Raw genomic sequence first — 17984 nt, 5'->3', positions numbered from 1 at the left:
GGGCCTTTCTGACTACATAAACGTAAAGTGGCCTCCCTTCCCTTTTAACGGGGGAGGGGAGGTACCTTTATAATTTTAAATGGAACCCCCTATAAAATGTTACATATTTAGATTCTACAGGAAAAAACAAGTCAATTTTGTCTGAAACATTTTTTTGTCAGATACTTCCATGATGAGATATAACAGTTTGAAGTTTCGAGTTGTAGGTACTTGAAGCGCTCGGAAATAGCGTTATGGAATTATACGCGCTTCATAATTTAGAAACATTTCATAATTTAGAAAAGCGGCTTAGTAAAGCTGTCACTAACGAAAATAGTAGTGCCAGTATTCTTGCTGCAATTACATTAAATCCTCATATTAGTCAACGTACACTTGCACAAACATCACATATTAGTCGTTCATCAATTCAACGAATTTTGAAACGGCAAAAGTATCATCCATATCACATGGTTTTATCACAAGAGCTTTCGATAGCAGATTACGATCACCGCGTAAGATTTTGTGAGTGGCTGCAGGGTGTTGTGGAAAACGACTTTTTGTGCAAAATACTTTTTTCCGATGAGGCCACTTTTATGAATTCAGGGCATGTAAATAGACATAATCTGCTTTATTGGGCCGTGGAAAACCCAAATTGGATGAGATGTGTTCCCTTTCAACATCGATGGTCTTTAAATGTTTGGTGTGGCCTAATAGGAGATTTTGTGATTGGACCTTATTTTTTCAAGAAACTGTAACATCTGCAAGTTATTGTGATTTCTTAAAAAATCATTTGCCTGCGCTTTTGGAAGATGTGCCACTGCACGTTAGAAGAGAAATGTGGTTCCAACAAGACGGCGCTCCTCCACATTTTGCAATCATCACCAGGCAATTTTTGAACGAAAAATTTGGGAACAAATGGATAAGTCGTGAGGGACCTCGTCAATGGCCTCCTCGATCCCCCGATCTAACACCATTAGATTTTTTCTTATGGGGATATGTAAAGGACAAAGTTATGTTTGAACCACTGACGACAAAAGAGGATATGAAACAAAGAATACGTGACGCTCGCGCTTCAGTGACTCCCGAAATGTTAAAAAATGTTAGAACAACTTTGATGTTTCGAGTAAATAAATGTTTACAAGACCGTGGTGGACATTTTGAACATTTAATTTAAAGTACATTTTATTTCTTCACGAATAAGCAAAGGACTCAAGCGCGTTTAATTCCATAACGCTATTTCCAAGCGCTTCAAGTACCTACAACTCGAAACTTCAAACTGTTATATCTCATCATGGAAGTATCTGACTGTTGAGAATAAGCGTAAATTTAAAATTAGCGCGGTAGTATAGTATGCGTACAGCGCTCAGTGTGTAAGAGAGGAGAACTAGAACAAGACAAAGCACTGCGCGTAGAAAGACCGAGAATACGGTCCTGTTCCTTTGTAGACGTCGTATAGAGAAGACGTTAGAAGACGTGTTACGTATAAAAGTGTATTAAGTATATATTAAATAAAACATGTTAATTATCCACGAATATTAACATGGTAGCAGAGGTCCGTGGTTACCAACTTTTGTTATAATAATGATAAACGTGGGCATGAAAGAAATAGCCGGTGAGAGCACGTGGCAGAAAAATGAAATCCAGTAATGAGAAAGAAATCTCCAGTACATGAAGAAAAATTAAAGAAGGAACTATTGAAGAAATTTGTGAAAGGTGCAGCAGAGGTAATATTTTTAAAAAATCTGATATACAAAGCTAGAGAAATTTCGACAGGAGACAAGATGGCTCAACGTGCTGCAGTCGATGATGTAAAAATCTTTTTACCGGTATTTGATGGACAAGGCTACCCGATGTGGAGAAAAAGGATGATAACTTTTTTAAAGATGAAAGACTGTGAAAAAGTAGTCACTGCGGAAAGAGAAAACGAAGAAGAGGCTACCTGGAAAAGGTTAGAATTGAAAGCAACAAATTATATATATAGTGCTATTTCTGATCGACAGATGGAATTCATCTGCGATGAGGAAACACCACGTGCGATTATAAAAAAATTTGATAGAATGTATTTAAGAGAATCTACAGCTTTACAAATTTGTGTGCGAAGTCAATTGGAAAAAATAAAGTTATCTGACTACTCTGAAAGTAGAGAATTTTTCAGTGCATTTGAAAAATTAATTATTGATTTAAAAAGTGCTGGTGCGACAGTTACGGAAAAGGAAAAGTTGAATTATTTGCTAAGAACACTGCCAAGTTCCTTGAGTCACATTGGCGATCTTATAGACATTATGAAAATAGAAGATCAGACAGTTGAGTTTGTTGAAAATAAAATAAAATCGTTTGAACAACAAAATAAAGACAATGGTAAAAGAGGCGAATGCAGTTCCAACGCTTTCAAGAGTGAAAGAAAAAGAGACGGAAGATGTTTCAAATGCGGCAAACAAGGACATTACATACACGAGTGTACAAATACAAGTTTTACTACAAATCCGGTACGAGGTGCAAGAGGAAGTCAAAGGCGAGGAGGTGGAAATTTCCAAGAGACGCAGCAGAGGCATCGTTCTTATCGAGGCTCATGGCAACGTGGTTATGGTGCTAGTCAGAGAGGAAGTGCGCAGCATCCAGGCCCACGACGTTTCAGTAACTACAATAGCGAGCGAAATGATGATTGTAATTCATTTTATGTAGAAGTTAACAACAAAAAGGAAGGTAACAAAGTTGAAGTAAACAGTTGCGAAAATCGGGTTGAGTGGATATTAGACAGTGGGTGCACTGACCACATAATTAATAATGATAGTTATTATAATGAGTCGATTATTTTGCAGAATCCTGTAAATGTAAAAATAGGAGATGGGAGAATGCTGAAGGCAACAAAAGTTGGACAAGTAATTTGTAACTTTGTTCTAGATGACAGCATGCATGAGGTGACAATTAAAGATGTGTTCTTTGTAAAAGAAATGGATAGAAACTTAATTAGTTATGGAAAGGTAACGGTTAATAATAAGATTGTTTCAAAAGGTAAATTATCTAGAATATTCAATCCAAAGGGAGAATTGATTGCTGTAGCTGAGAAAGTGAATAATCTATATAAAATGCAAAGTTTCGTTAAAGGAAAGTTTACTTATAATTCAGAAAAAATGATTAATAAAATGACAGTTAAAGAAAGGCTTCATAGGTTGCTTGGTCATACAAATTTCAAATATGTAAGCATTTTGAGTAAAGAAAAATTAGTTGATGGTATACCGGAACAAATTGAAGAAGATTATTTAAAATGTGGTACATGTATACAGAATAAAATGCACAATATAGGGTTTGTAAACAATAGACAAAGAGCTCAAGATATATTAGAACTTATTCATGCGGACTTGAATGGCCCACACAAGACAGTAGGCCTAAATGGAGAAAAATATTTTTTGACTATCATTGATGATTACAGTAAAATTGTAACTGTTTATCCGATTAAATCTAAAGATGAAGTTTATGCGTGTTTTGAAAAATATATTAATTTGGTAGAAAATCTAACCGGAAAAAGGATAAAGAAACTTAGGTGTGACAACGGAAAGGAATTTTTGAATGCTAATATGTACAAACTTGCAAAAGAAAAAGGAATTTACATTGAGCCGTGTCCACCTTATGTACATGAGTTAAATGGAACAGCTGAGCGGTACAACAGGTCGATTATGGATACCGCTAGATGTCTATTGTCAGATTCTAAGTTAAACAAAAGATTTTGGCCTGAGGTAGTAAAAACTGTTGCTTATTTAAAAAACAGAACATTAGCAAACACTTTAGAAAGAAAGACTCCTTATGAAATTTTTATTGGAAAAAGACCAAATATCAGTAACTTGAAATTATTTGGGAGCAAAGTCTTTGTTAGAGTACCAGAAAGTAAAAGAAATGATAAATGGGATAGGAAAGCAGATGTAGGCATCCTAGTAGGTTATGAAAATGTAGGATATAGAATATTAGTAAATAACAAAGTCGTTGCTGCTCGTCACGTTGATATAGTAGAAGAAATTGAAACATTAGTAGGTTTTAATGGAAATAATGACATAAATGAAAATTCTGAAATTGAAAGTGTAAACTCAGATAATAGTAATAAAAAATTTGAAGATTTCGATGATAAAGGTAATAGTGAGGAAACGCATGAATTAAGAAGGACTACTAGAAACAGAAGGAAACCAGACCGATATGCGCCTGAAGCAAATGTTAGTTGTATTTATGTAAATTATGTAAATGCAGAAAGTCCAGGAAATTATAGTGAAGCGATAGAGAGTAGCGAGTGTAATGAATGGAAAAAAGCAATGGATCATGAGATCAAATGTCTAAAGAAGAATGATACTTGGGAACTTATTCCTAAACCGGAAAGCAAGAAAATTATTGATTTAAAATGGATTTTTACTAAAAAGACTGAAAATAGATTTAAAGCTCGATTAGTGGTTAGGGGCTTTCAGCAGAGAGAAAAGTTAGTTGACTTATATTCTCCAGTAGCAAAAATGCAGACATTAAAAGTATTATTAGTTTATTGTGTGCAATATAATTTAATTATAAATCAAATGGATGTCGAATCTGCATTTTTGAACGGAAAAATTGTATCAGAGGTTTATGTTAAACAACCAGAGGGTTACGAAGATGGTACTAACCGTGTATGTAAACTTAAAAAGGCTCTATATGGCCTGAGAGAGAGTCCTAGAGCTTGGTACGAGTGTTTAGATAAATACCTTGTAAAACTAGGATTTAAACGAAGTGATCACGATTACTGTTTATTCAGTATGAACGTGCAAAATGATAAAATTTATTTAATAGTTTTTGTAGATGATATGTTAATCTGTTGTAAAGATCAAAGAAATTTGAACAATATTAAAAAGCTGTTGACTGATAGATTTAATGTTAAAGATATGGGGAAAATTAAAACGTACTTAGGAATAGACATCGAACATGACGAGAAAAATAGTGAAATGTCATTGAGTCAAAGAAATTATATCGAGTCGTTAGGTAGAAAATATAAACTAGAAAACACAAAGTTATATAACACTCCAATGGAGCAAAATTTAAAGTGTGAGCCAGCACACACGTTATGTGAGAATATTCAATATAGAAATTTGATAGGAGCGCTTTTATATATAAGTACCGGAACGAGACCCGATATAAGTTACAGCGTAAATTACTTAAGCCGTTTTCAAAATTGTTATGATAATAACCATTATAAATACGCATTAAGAATTCTAAAATACTTATATCTAACCAAAGATTTGAAGTTGAACTTTAAGAAAAATGAAAAACATGAAATACTAGATTGTTTTGTTGATGCGGATTGGGCAGGAGACCCTATAGATAGAAAATCAACTACAGGCTATATCATAAGAATGTTTGGTAATGTAATAGAATGGAAATCCAGGAAACAAGGTAGTGTGGCCAAATCCTCTACGGGTGCTGAGTATGTCGCATTATCTGAATCAGTGAGTGAAGTTTTAGCATTGGGAGAATTATTAAAAGACTTTAATATTGAAATGAAAGGGCCAATTAAGATTTACGAAGATAATATAGGAGCAGTTGATATTAGTCACTTGGGAAACTTCACAAAAAGGTCAAAGTATATAGAGGTACACTATCATTTCGTAAACGAAAATTATGTAGCAGATAAAATTGATATCGAAAAAATAGATTCAAATGAAAATATTGCAGATATATTCACCAAGTCTTTGGGTAGAAATAAGTTTGAATATTTTAGAAAAGAAATGAGTTTGTTTTGAAAAGAAGTTATAAATTGGGCTATTTATGACCAAAGATTATTATATTGTTTTTGAATTTGTATTTTAAATTTAAGGAGGTGTGTTGAGAATAAGCGTAAATTTAAAATTAGCGCGGTAGTATAGTATGCGTACAGCGCTCAGTGTGTAAGAGAGGAGAACTAGAACAAGACAAAGCACTGCGCGTAGAAAGACCGAGAATACGGTCCTGTTCCTTTGTAGACGTCGTATAGAGAAGACGTTAGAAGACGTGTTACGTATAAAAGTGTATTAAGTATATATTAAATAAAACATGTTAATTATCCACGAATATTAACACTGACAAAAAAATGTTTCAGACAAAATTGACTTGTTTTTTCCGGTAGAATCTAAATATGTAACATTTTATAGGGGGTTCCATTTAAAATTACAAAGGTACCTCCCCTCCCCCGTTAAAGGGGAAGGGAGGCCACTTCACGTTTATGTAGTCAGAAAGGCCCTTCAGTTCCATGCAATTTAAGACTAAGAACTTTAAAATCGATGGCATAGTTTTCGAGATATTGAGCTGTTCAGAGTTATGTGGGCCACCCTGTATATCGTTATTTCTTCTAAATATATTAATATTCAGTAAAGTGTTTCGAAGAGATTAATCTCCCCATCCATTGCATCCATCGCTTTCATTCTTAGAAACACCCAAACTCTCCTATCACTTAGACCTAAACACTTTTCATTCACGCCTCCTCAGTCACTCGAGTTTTCCAAACATACCGGCGCCGGACCGTCGCAACATGATCCGGTCGCCCGCACGCACGCACGCACAATGAACCATTCAACCCACATTCTTAAGAATTTTGAAGTTGGACACAATATGCTAGCCTTTATACTTAACTTTCTCACTGATCGATACATACAGGTAAAAGTACAAAACACTCTTTCAAACGAAACATTTATACAAAACGGATTACCCCAAGGCTCTGTGATCAGTGTCACCTTATTTATCATTGCTATTGACGAAATTTCCACTAACTTATTCTCCCCAATCAAAGGCTGTCTTTTCGCTGACGATTTCACCTTTTTTTTTGTAGTGGCAAAAACATAAATACTACCCAAAATATCCTCCAAAAATCTCTTGATAATATATCCTCATGGGCCGACCGCACTGGATTTATTTTTTCCAAATCTAAATCCGAACATATTACCTTTTGGAGAGGTAGAAGAATACTTCCCACCTTAAATCTTCACATAAATTCCGTCCCTATCCCTTCAGTAGAGAAAATTAAAATACTTGGACTTATTTTTGATAAACGAATGTCTTGGGTTCACCATGTCAAAAACCTTAAAAATAATTGCCTAAGAAGACTAAACATCTTGAAAAGCCTGGCTTGTAAGAGCTGGGGTGCTGATAGAAACACTCTACTAATTACTTACAGAGCTTTGATTCGGTCGAAATTGGACTATGGATCAATAATATACGGTTCGGCAAACAAAAGCATCTTGAACACACTAAATCCTATCCAATCTTCTTGCCTAAGAATTATTCTGGGTGCTTTCTGCACCACCCCTGTATCCAGTTTGGAAAGTGAACTAAATGTACCCCCACTAAGCATTAGACGCAAATCACTGGACATTTTCTACGCTCTCTCAGTCTCGTCCGTCCCTAGTAACCCAGTTAGCAAACTCTTCCTTTCAAATAATCCAACCAACAACTTAAAAAAAAATACTATCCCAAACCTCTCTCATTGAGAATACATGAAATCTTACAAGAGCTCAACATGACCCTCCCAAATATCGAAGATCGCGTTCCATTCTTTCTACCACCATGGACCTCTTTTAATATCCCTTCAACATTATTATTTAATGAGTCCAAGGATCAATACAGTGACACTAACAGCATAATACTAAACACTATACTCCAAGATCTCATCCATCAAAACAACTACACACCCATCTACACCGACGGCTCTAAAACTGCTTCGTCCTGTGGTTGTGCCTTTATTTCCGAAAATTACGTTTTCACCAAAAGACTCCCTAACAGTTTGTCCTCCTGGTCATGTGAAATCCATGCCATACTATATGCCCTATTATACATTCAGAATTCTAATAAAAACAAATTTTCCATATTTACCGATTCCAAATCCGCTTTTGACGCCATTGGCAACCCGACACAACATCCTACTATCCAACGTATCCAAAAATTATATCAGAAATCCAAAACGATAATAAATATATTAACTTCGAATGGATCCCTGGACATGTTGGCCTCATTGGTAATGAAGCCGTACACAAAGCTGCAAAAGAAGCGTGTAATCTTCCAACCTGTGACGATAACTGTAAAACCAGCTTTCCTGATGCAAAATCCTATATTAAGAAAGCCATAATAAATCTTTGGAATTCAAATTGGACTAACGGCACCCAAACCAAACTACATAAAATTAAGACCAATGTCTACGAAACCCTATCCGATTCACAACTCTCTAGGAAAGACCAGGTCGCAGCTACCCGCATCCGAACAGGTCACTCAAGATACACCCACGAATTCCTGATAACTAAACAAAACCCACCGGAATGTACAACTTGCGCCGTGTCCAACAACAACCAACATATCCTACTCGAATGTCCTAAATTCTCTTCTCAACGATCCAGATTTTCCATCGAAAATGACCTCATGACAAAGGGCCTAGCCGATTAAGGGTCTCTTCATACTTGCCGGAGGCGATCGTTAGTATGGATACTACCACGATTTTCTAATCCATACGCACCGGAACCATAAAAAGCAACCTAAGAAGGCGCTCGAGATGCTCGCAACAAAAGCTAAGACCCGCACGCAGCGGGGGTTCGCTACCTAACTCCCGAACAGTTTACTCCCCTCTACACCCCGGGGATGCCTATGCATCCGCTGAGAGCTGGGCAAGCCGTTGGGCATCCGTTTTCGGCCGCCTGGCACAGGTCGCCTGGCACTGGCGGCCGCCACCTGGCACAGGCCGCGTGGCATCGGCCGCCGGTGCCACGACAGCATCCGCACACAATCCATGTTCGAAGTAGAGAAAAGAATATTGTTCATCTGAGTTATAATGTTAAGAAGTAATTGTTCAAACTATAATCTAATTTAACGATGGAACGATGAAAATCAGCTTCACAAATCAATTTTAGCATAGTTAAATTATATCTTATATCTTATAAGTGATTATAATTCAAAACTCCGGAGAACAAGTTTAAAATGATTAGAATTCATGGGTTGTTTAGAGTTCGCGTGTTCGTTAACTGAGTGGTAACAATAATTAAATTAATTAATTAGTAAAATTATGTTAAAAATGGTTTATTTGCAAAATAAAAACTTTGAGAGAGAAATGTACGTGATAATTACCAGACATGTACAGATGGAATGAACAACGAGAAACAAATTGTAATAAAAATGAAAGTTAAATTAATTGCTATTTTTAAATTACCTAGACAACATTAAACAAACAACATTGAACAAGAAAAGAGAAGGAGGAAACAAGAAGGCCGCGATTAGGGTGCATCCTCAAATGCAAACAATGGTAAGCGTCTTTAGGAGTGACCAATGAGAAAAAGCGGCCGCGGCTTCAAGACTTGTTTTCTCCTTCTCGGAGCGTTCGAAGCGCCAGGACGGCACGCGGGAGAAACTACGCATCGCTAAGGCGCCACAGTTGCAAGGTGTGTTCGAAAGCTGGTCGAAATAGTGGAAAATTGGAAAAGTGGAAATATACGTATAACATTTGGTTCGCAAGCATCTACGGTTGTAAATCTTAGTACGCTAACGGTGTACAAGGTTCCGCATGTGCTGCATTCGGCTGGCTTAAAAATTACGAAAGTGGTGGGTACAATCGGAAGGATTTCTGATTTATGACGTCCATGGTCGGTAGGTCGTCGATAGGGATTTTTATACCTGGCCTTATGTAAGATCTTACGACGGAACCAAAAAAAAAAAACCATTTTAATGTCGCCATTCTTTCAGTGCCACCATTTTTGGGGAGTCTATCGTTAGATCTGCCTATGCTCATCTCCGCCGCGCCCGCAGACCCAGTATCTTGGCTTCGACGTCACACGCTACATAGTATATGTGACCGCTGTAGCCAATATCTCGACTATAGCCGAAAGTATGTGTGAAACGAGGCCTGTCCCTTGCACTCTGATCCAATCGGCCACGCATTCGTACCTATGCTCTGACCAACGAGACCGAGGCAGTGAACCCAGCGTGCTTCCTTTGCTAATTGTCTTGTAAGGGTAACTTCAACTCTGTCGCACTCGAGCGCCTATGTTTACGTCTACTGTCTCGTCTCATTGGACAAGATATAGATACGCCATCGCATTCCTGCCAGGAAACCTTCCATCTAATCATTTTTAGGTCATTATGGACAAGAATTCAGAAGTTTTCCATATACATTTTTTCGTGTCGTAAGACAAAACGATGCAATTTATGTGGAATTAATTCTTCTTATTCTACAAGTTACCATGTGATTGAGTCATTACACACGATATCGGACACTTTTGGGTGTATTGTTTCGGATTCCTTCCAGTTTCACTTGGACCACAACACATTTCAATGTCATCAAAAGTCGAGACATAGTCCCCCAAAAATGATCGAATTCACAAGGCATGATCCGCTTCCTAACGTGAATACTTCCTATAAAAAAACAACTATTCTCGTTTTTACAATATATGTATAATTTACGTTAATATATAAGGATGTGTGATGCTGTTTCACGAAGTGGTAGGAACGATTCCTATTTCCATAATGTTCTAGAGGAGAGATACCGATAGTTTACCTAAGGACCTGTAGAGCCCCGAGAAACCTTTTTTTTTGTGCCACGCACAGCAGGGAACTGTCAACGCGGTCTCGAAAGGCCATCTGGTAATGATCAGCCGCTTGCTCAGCCGCCGGACAACGGCGCTCTCTGGGAATAGTCCAATGGCCGGAACGAAGGCGCTCGAGCTTCGACAGAATATCGGCAACACGGCATTTGGACCTATAGTCCGTACGTAAAACCCTCCGGTCCCGGCAAGTATGAAGAGACCCTAAGATGGTCAAAACTGCCCTTAGAGGTTTTTCAATGATTAATGAACCATTCGAAAACTGACCCAGAAAAACCCCTCTGAGCAAAATTTCAACCCCCTATCTTGCCCGTGAGGGTAGTTACAGGGTAAATTAGATTTCGCGCTTTTCCACGCATTTTCCACACTCTGATGCTTCCTAAAATTCTGAAAAAAATGTGGCATATTTTGGATCCTAAGACAGATTTTTGAGAATTTTTTCAGATTTTTTTCTTGCAAACTGTGGTCGGAAAAAATGAAAAACCTCAAAAAAATCGGAAAAATGTACATTTCTCAAAAATATGAAAACATGCTATTTTGCTGTTTAGTGCCCCGATAAAGTACCATAACAGGCAGTGTCGTCAATTTTTTTAGATCTTTTGTTATGGGAAGTCCTTGTCAAAAACAAGAAAAACCGAATTTTTTCGCCGTTTCTGCTATTAGGAGGAAAGTTACACTTGTTGGTTTTATGACAGGTATATATATAATATTATTTCGGACTCCTTCTTAAGCAAAAACACAAGGTTGATTCGTCTAAAAATATAGAGTTTTATTATTAATTACACAATAAATAATATTTACATACTTCCCACGTGTCACACTAACCTAAAAATATAGAGAATCAACAATTAAATGTTTGTGCTTCCCTATATTCTCTCCCCGTACAATCTTTATAGAAATCTGATCTTGTGGATTTCTGAACTTTAATATTTCGTTAATTCGTTTCTCACGAATTATCGAGGTAATTAATTATTAAATTAATTGATTCACGTGTGACTCTCTCTATCTAAATCTCTGTTTACTTTATCCTGTCTAGTCCTGACCTCTCTCGAGTATCTATATGTAACTCACCAGCCTATACACAAAGCTTACATATATTAAGTCATTTTAAACATTATTACATTGAAACAAGTAAGTGTTTGACCTAAGAAATGTTTTAAGAGAAAAAATGGATTGTATTTTGTGCGGTATATACCAGAATCTTCGTAACGTTTCCAACATCGCCGGTTGGCACAGCGGTTAGGGCGTCGGACTACGGAGCGGATACGCTGGGGTTCGAATCCCCTTGGTGGGAAAGTTTTTTTTCCATACGTCATCTTTATTTTTTCAATTTCTTATATGGTTTATTCATGTGATTTTAACAATATTTTTTTAATGTTTTAAAAATAATGATTAACATTTTTAACTAAAATACATACAAAAACAGTTGTAACGGGTATATCTAAGGCCCGCGACTTCCCCGCCTAACACCGCGCCTGCCACCGCCCCACTCCCGCTCGCCAGCGAGCACGCCGCGAGACCGCGGCCAAGCGCAGCCTCCCGTCGCGGCCGCGAGGTGGCCACCGCGATGATACGGCTGCTCGCGAGTGGAAGTGGGCGGTGGGAGGAATAAATAGGCCACGAGAACAGCCAAACGGTGCAGTCGAGGCAAGGCATCCGATGCGAATCCGAGAACCGATGTCCGCAGAGCACCGCTACCGCCACGTAAGACCTCCACTGTACCTCCGACCAGACCGCACCCCGTTCCTACCGAAACCACCGTTCCTGCCAGACACCCCCGTTCCCGCATCCGAGCCTGCACCGTGCAAACGGGCAGGAATCCCTCCCCCGAGGGGCGCAAGCCTACGGGAAATAGTCCGAGCCGGCACCGTGCAAACGGGCCGGAATCCCTCCCCCGAGGGGCGCAAGCCTGCGGACCTTCCTGCTAACCCGACCGACGCCCCCGACACCGAGGCGATACCGCCGCGGGACCGTCGCGAGCCCGCGCCGCCACCGCGCGCCGCGATACCGAACCGCCGCCGCGCTACCGATCCGCCGCGATACCGCCGCGATCACACCACCTGCTGGCGACCATTGTACATAACCAGAGCACCAACAATAAAGACACGAGTTATTACACCAGAAACCGACTAATATTCATTCCTCCTCGAGGCACTATCGACCCCTGGCAGCCGGCTTAGTCGGCACTTCCTCCACCCCGACGGATACCCGTCACACAGTTTTGCAGTATCTATTATTTCCTCGATTCTCTAATTGTATATGTTCATCATTACGGTCCTGTTTAACATTCTTAATATTAAAATTCATTAATCTAGTTTCTAAGCCTTGCGTCTTCAGAAATTAGGGAGGAAATGAGAAGAACTCTGAATAAATAACACGCAGCAAAGTATTGGTTTGTGTCAAATTGAGAGAAAAGGGCTACATACTACCACTATTTTGAAAGTGAGGTATCAGGTACAAATAAGCCTATCGGGGCACTAAACAGCAAAATAGCATGTTTTCATATTTTTGAGAAATGTACATTTTTCCGATTTTTTTGAGGTTTTTCATTTTTTCCGACCACAGTTTGCAAGAAAAAAATCTGAAAAAATTCTCAAAAATCTGTCTTAGGATCCAAAATATGCCACATTTTTTTCAGAATTTTAGGAAGCATCAGAGTGTGGAAAATGCGTGGAAAAGCGCGAAATCTAATTTACTCTGTAACTACCCTCACGGGCAAGATAGGGGGTTGATATTTTGCTCAGAGGGGTTTTTCTGGGTCAGCTTTCGACTGGTTCATTAATCATTGAAAAACCTCTAAGGGCAGTTTTGACCATCTTAATCGGCTAGGCCCTTTAAACGAGAACAATATTGGAAACGTCCTTTTGTTTTTTAAATCGATTGATATATATAAAATGTTATAAATTTGTTTTTGCTGTAACACACCTCAATGTAAAAATAACTGTAACCTTCTCTGTTATATTCAATTGTAACTGAAGTGGTCGCTAATGACCTAGCCGTTAATGCGACCACTTTAAAATAAACGTCTACAAAAAAAAAAGAAAAAATCTTGGTGAAGGTCTGCTGCCTGCTGGCTTCACCTGAAACAATACTCACTTTAGTTCGTTCTAATCAAACAGAATATAATAAAATCTATAAAAAATTCTACTTGTTTGGCGTCGACCGACGGTCGGAGTTGCCTGGGGGCCGTGACCACTCAGAAATGAGCGCGCGAGGAGGCAAGGAGAACACGGGAGAAACAAAACTATTGTCCTTTCGGATAAAATTCACTTTATTCGTACGATAATCGGAACTTGCGCGTGATCGTCTCTGCGATGAATCGCGCCGGAAATCTTGAACGGCACCTTGACGAGGGCCGCCGCGATCGGAAAATCTTCAACGCGAGCGTCGGAAAATCTTGTCGCGAGCAGAATCACGCAACGCGACGCGGAAATATCGGCCGGTCAAAGAACAAAGTCGCGAAAGGATATTACGAGAATGAAGCTGATAGATGCTGAATTTGACTCGAGCGAGAACTGAGAAAGAAGAGAGCTGCTCCGCCAGGGGAGAGCCTTAAATGTTCTTCGGCCGGCAGACGTGATTGTACGCTATTGGTTATGATTGATCGTATGATACCGGTAAACACACGGTTGAGATTCGAATAGAGGAGGTTTACCGGCAATGAACTCTGACAAATATTATGCGACCTCGCCCAACGGTAACGAGCGATCGCTACGCGACTCGGTACACATTAGAAAAAAAAAGGAAACTGGAGCGAACGCTCGACGGTTGTAACGTAACGGCCGGAAACTCCAGAATTCGAATCCCGAACACTACTCAATTTACCAAAGTTGGATGAGACAGATCATCTTCCTAATTATTAATCGTTGAAGCAAGAGCTGCTAATCTGTCGAGTCTAGCACCTCTTCCAGTTGGTTTTTGCTCTGTGTTCTCTTCTTCTGCATTGAATCTTTCTTCTGTCCTGTGGATGGGTGAACTTAATTCCCGACTACTGTCATCTATAAGAAGTAATTATTTACAGCTTTTGTAAAAGTTAATAACTAATGAGGGAACATATTCAAGTTACAAAAATTCATTTTAATGGCACTTTTCTTGTGCGAGTTTTGTGCGACTTTAGTTCTCAGAAAAAAATTCGACACTTTTTTTATAAGTCCTTGTCCAGATTGAATTTACATATACATAATAGTATACTGATAATCAGTGCAATACAATAAAAATATCATAAATAATAGTGGTAGTAGGAAGCATATTCATATACATCGTTTACCAAGTAATTATGTTTATCAACTACATATGGCTTACACTACAGGAAACACACAGACATGATAGAAAGCTAGTGTAAAAAAGCAGTTCGAAACAATCAGCGTCGGCGTACTACACAATGTAACTTACCAGAATATAGTTTGCCAAGCTTTTGTAGCGAATCTTTCAAATGATTACGCCTTCTTTCGACATCATGTCCACCATTGGATAGTTGAGTATCTAATTTTTCTCTTCTTACCCTTGCACGTTCTAACATTCTCTATTTAAAAAATCCAATATATTATTAAATCAAAAAAATTTACTCATAAAAAAAGGGGAACACTACATATATTTTATATTAAAACTAGAACAACTATTATTTTATTCTCATGATTTAATAGTGAAGCTACAAAATACTAAATAATCTGTCAAAAATAATAAATTAAGAATTCGATAATTTCGATAGTTTACATATTGAGGGTTACAATGTCTCTTATATGAGTCCCTCTGCATACGGCACTGCGGACCGCCGGACTGCGGCAAGGTGGGGATACGGCCACCGAGCGCGAGAGACAAGCGAAGTCTCACAGAGAGTTAATCGAGAATAGTCGAGAATGTTGCCACGTGCGAACCCTGATGGGTTATTGTATTATTAGTAGTTTATAATAAAGTATTATGTGTTATTTATTCTTATAATATACCGTGAATTCAATTAGCCTACATCCCAAACCCTAACATTACAAAAAATAACTATCGAAATAAAAGTTTCAAATATCGAAGGGCTTTACCTGAGTGAAAGGTTCCATTATGTGACTTAAACGGTATTAGACCACCCTTCAAATGTCTCCGTCGTTATCAGATGGGGAGATATCCTTCAGAAGGGGCTTCCAGAGGAAAAGAGAAAAGAACTAATGAAAAAGTATCAGACACCTGAAAATTGTACAAAGCCGTCTGTTAAATATCAGCAATAACTCAGTGCATTCAATTTTAAATACTTCATCGAATAATATTATCGTCGCATGTAAATCATCAAAAGAATTCGGACGCTCGTTTAAGTCTTATACATGAGAAGCTATTTACGACCGTTACATTAAAACATAACCGCCACAGCAATCAAACGCGTGTATGTATGTACATAGTATACTGAAAGTGTCAATACCTATTTCTCAAACGTTCGCGTGAAAGTAAATCATTTGAAAAGCAACTCGCATGTGATGCTAAGTATTTGTTGTTTAAACGGTGATGCACACACGCGAGGAAAATGCCACAGTACATAGGAAAACTTTCGCGCGATTCAAATATAATATGAAGCGTCGCAGTCGTAAAGAGACCTACCAAGGCTGTTCACAGGATTGGATTGGAGCAGCAGCACAACGAAAGCGTCACTAAACTCGTCGTAGTGGGGGGACAAAGGATGTTTGCATAGGGTCATTTGAAATGAAACGATTTCATTGGTCGACGAGAGTAGTGAAACACATAGAACGGATGTACATATGATATAAATAAGTCGATATACATGAATGAAGGAGATTTAATCAAATTTCAATCAAAATCAAATTTTATATTGTTATTACCAATAGAAATACAAATAACTTTGTTTTGTATCTTGTAACCATACAGGTTACATATCGATACATCGCGTCGATCGAACGTCGATGTCAACCCCACCATAACACTCTGTGACGTAACCCGCGAGTCCTGACGGAGAAAAGGATCGCGAGATAACTCGACACTTGTCGCAATGCGCACGCATCGATCCCCACTCGATACCGATCGAAGGAGGTCGATGCGTGCCGCAGATAGATCACTCTACGTCTGGAAGCGAGTCTAGCCGCACGCGTTCGCGAAGTGTCCTGTCGGCGAAACACGGTACGCGATCGAGGGGTCAAACCGACCCGATAGAACAGACAAACCGGCTGTTCTATCCTCGACGTGTAAGCGCCTCAAACCGAGGAATCACAGGTGCAAACTGCGCCATGGCATTGCCGACGATTACGACGCAGTTTGTGCTCCGCGGACGCGATTGCATAGTTGTCGCGAACTATCTGAAATTTATAAATCGTTTTGCGTAATCGTGGTACCGAGTGGACACTTCGTTATAGTCAAATTCGTGGTTCTCGTTCGAAATGCCCATAACTGCTCCGCTAGGATTTGTACAGTCGTGATCATTCTGCCGCTATCTATAAAGAATACGTTCGGAGGCCACGTATCGTGCCGAAGAGCATAGTCCTTGGTAGCGTGGCGTGACCGATGGCTTGGTGTGCGTCTCCATCCATACCACTTGTACGAGTATTCGGACGAGTGCATGGGTGGTCTGACAAGTCCATAACCGTGCCGTGCGTAGTACGCGTACAGATTGTTCGGACGAACTCACGATTTCCCTCCTGGTCGAATCGATATGACCGAACCCTGCACGATCGCTGACATTCTGCCGCTACGTCCACGGAGATTGCTCGGAGGCCACGTATCGTGCCGAAGAGTAAACTTCTTGGTTGCGTGGAGTGCCAGGGGTTTTTAGTGTGTGTCTCCAACCAGACCACTCGTACGTATTTGCGGCCGAATGCACGGTTAGTTAGACAGGTCACGAATTCGCATGTCGCGGGACGCGATCCATATTAAAATCGTTTAGATCGGTTCTCGAAAAACCAGGCGTAGAGACAAAGCGAGCGAGCTGCGTGCGTCGTAACACGGTATACATTGTGTGTTTAAGGGTTACGAGAATTCGGTACGGATTACCGATACTCGGTATTCCGCGCGTCATCACAACGGAATTTATTGCCCTGAACGTCGGGAAAGATCACGGGCCGTCCGGTATTCAAACAGCTCTTCTGCGAGCACATTATACAGGGTGAATTCGATAAAGCAGGACACCTAAATATCTCCGTTACTTTTCGTTGTACAAAAAAACTTCGTAGGACAAAGTTACACTGTTTGAACGGCCACATATAACGGTGTAAGGGAAAAAATATACAAGGTCATTTTTATGAGATTTCAAGGTGTTTCGTATCTTTCCATGCTTGGAAAGATTCGCGGGAAACTAAGAAGAATGCAACTAAACTCGCGAGGAAAATTAAAGGATTGTGAATGAGTGTGTATTTGGAATGGTATGAAAGTATGCTGAGTGAAAGTGGAGAAAGCGGACTGTATGAATGAATTGAATGGAAGGCAGATTTGCAATAAATTAACTGTATTTTCTCACTGTAAAGT

At 39.2% G+C, this 17984-nt stretch overlaps 1 long non-coding RNA gene across 2 annotated transcripts; it reads right to left on the bottom strand.

The window, feature by feature from the left end:
• Positions 1–14383: 14383 nt before the first annotated feature.
• LOC143363686 (uncharacterized) lies at positions 14384–16128 on the bottom strand. Of its 2 annotated transcripts, XR_013083883.1 has the most exons (4): positions 16030–16128; positions 15566–15707; positions 14928–15057; positions 14384–14533 (listed from the first exon to the last, which is right to left on the bottom strand). It is a non-coding gene; the product is annotated as an uncharacterized LOC143363686 (long non-coding RNA). The 2 variants fall into 2 exon arrangements; XR_013083884.1 differs by lacking the exon at positions 16030–16128 and having other exon boundaries at positions 15566–15867.
• Between the last annotated feature and the right edge of the window lie 1856 nt (positions 16129–17984).

The sequence above is a fragment of the Halictus rubicundus genome, unplaced genomic scaffold (genome assembly GCF_050948215.1).
Source record: "Halictus rubicundus isolate RS-2024b unplaced genomic scaffold, iyHalRubi1_principal scaffold0094, whole genome shotgun sequence".
NCBI lineage: Eukaryota > Metazoa > Arthropoda > Insecta > Hymenoptera > Halictidae > Halictus > Halictus rubicundus.
The sequence above is the reverse complement of the archived record's forward strand: the minus strand, read 5'-3'. Positions and strand labels throughout refer to the sequence as shown.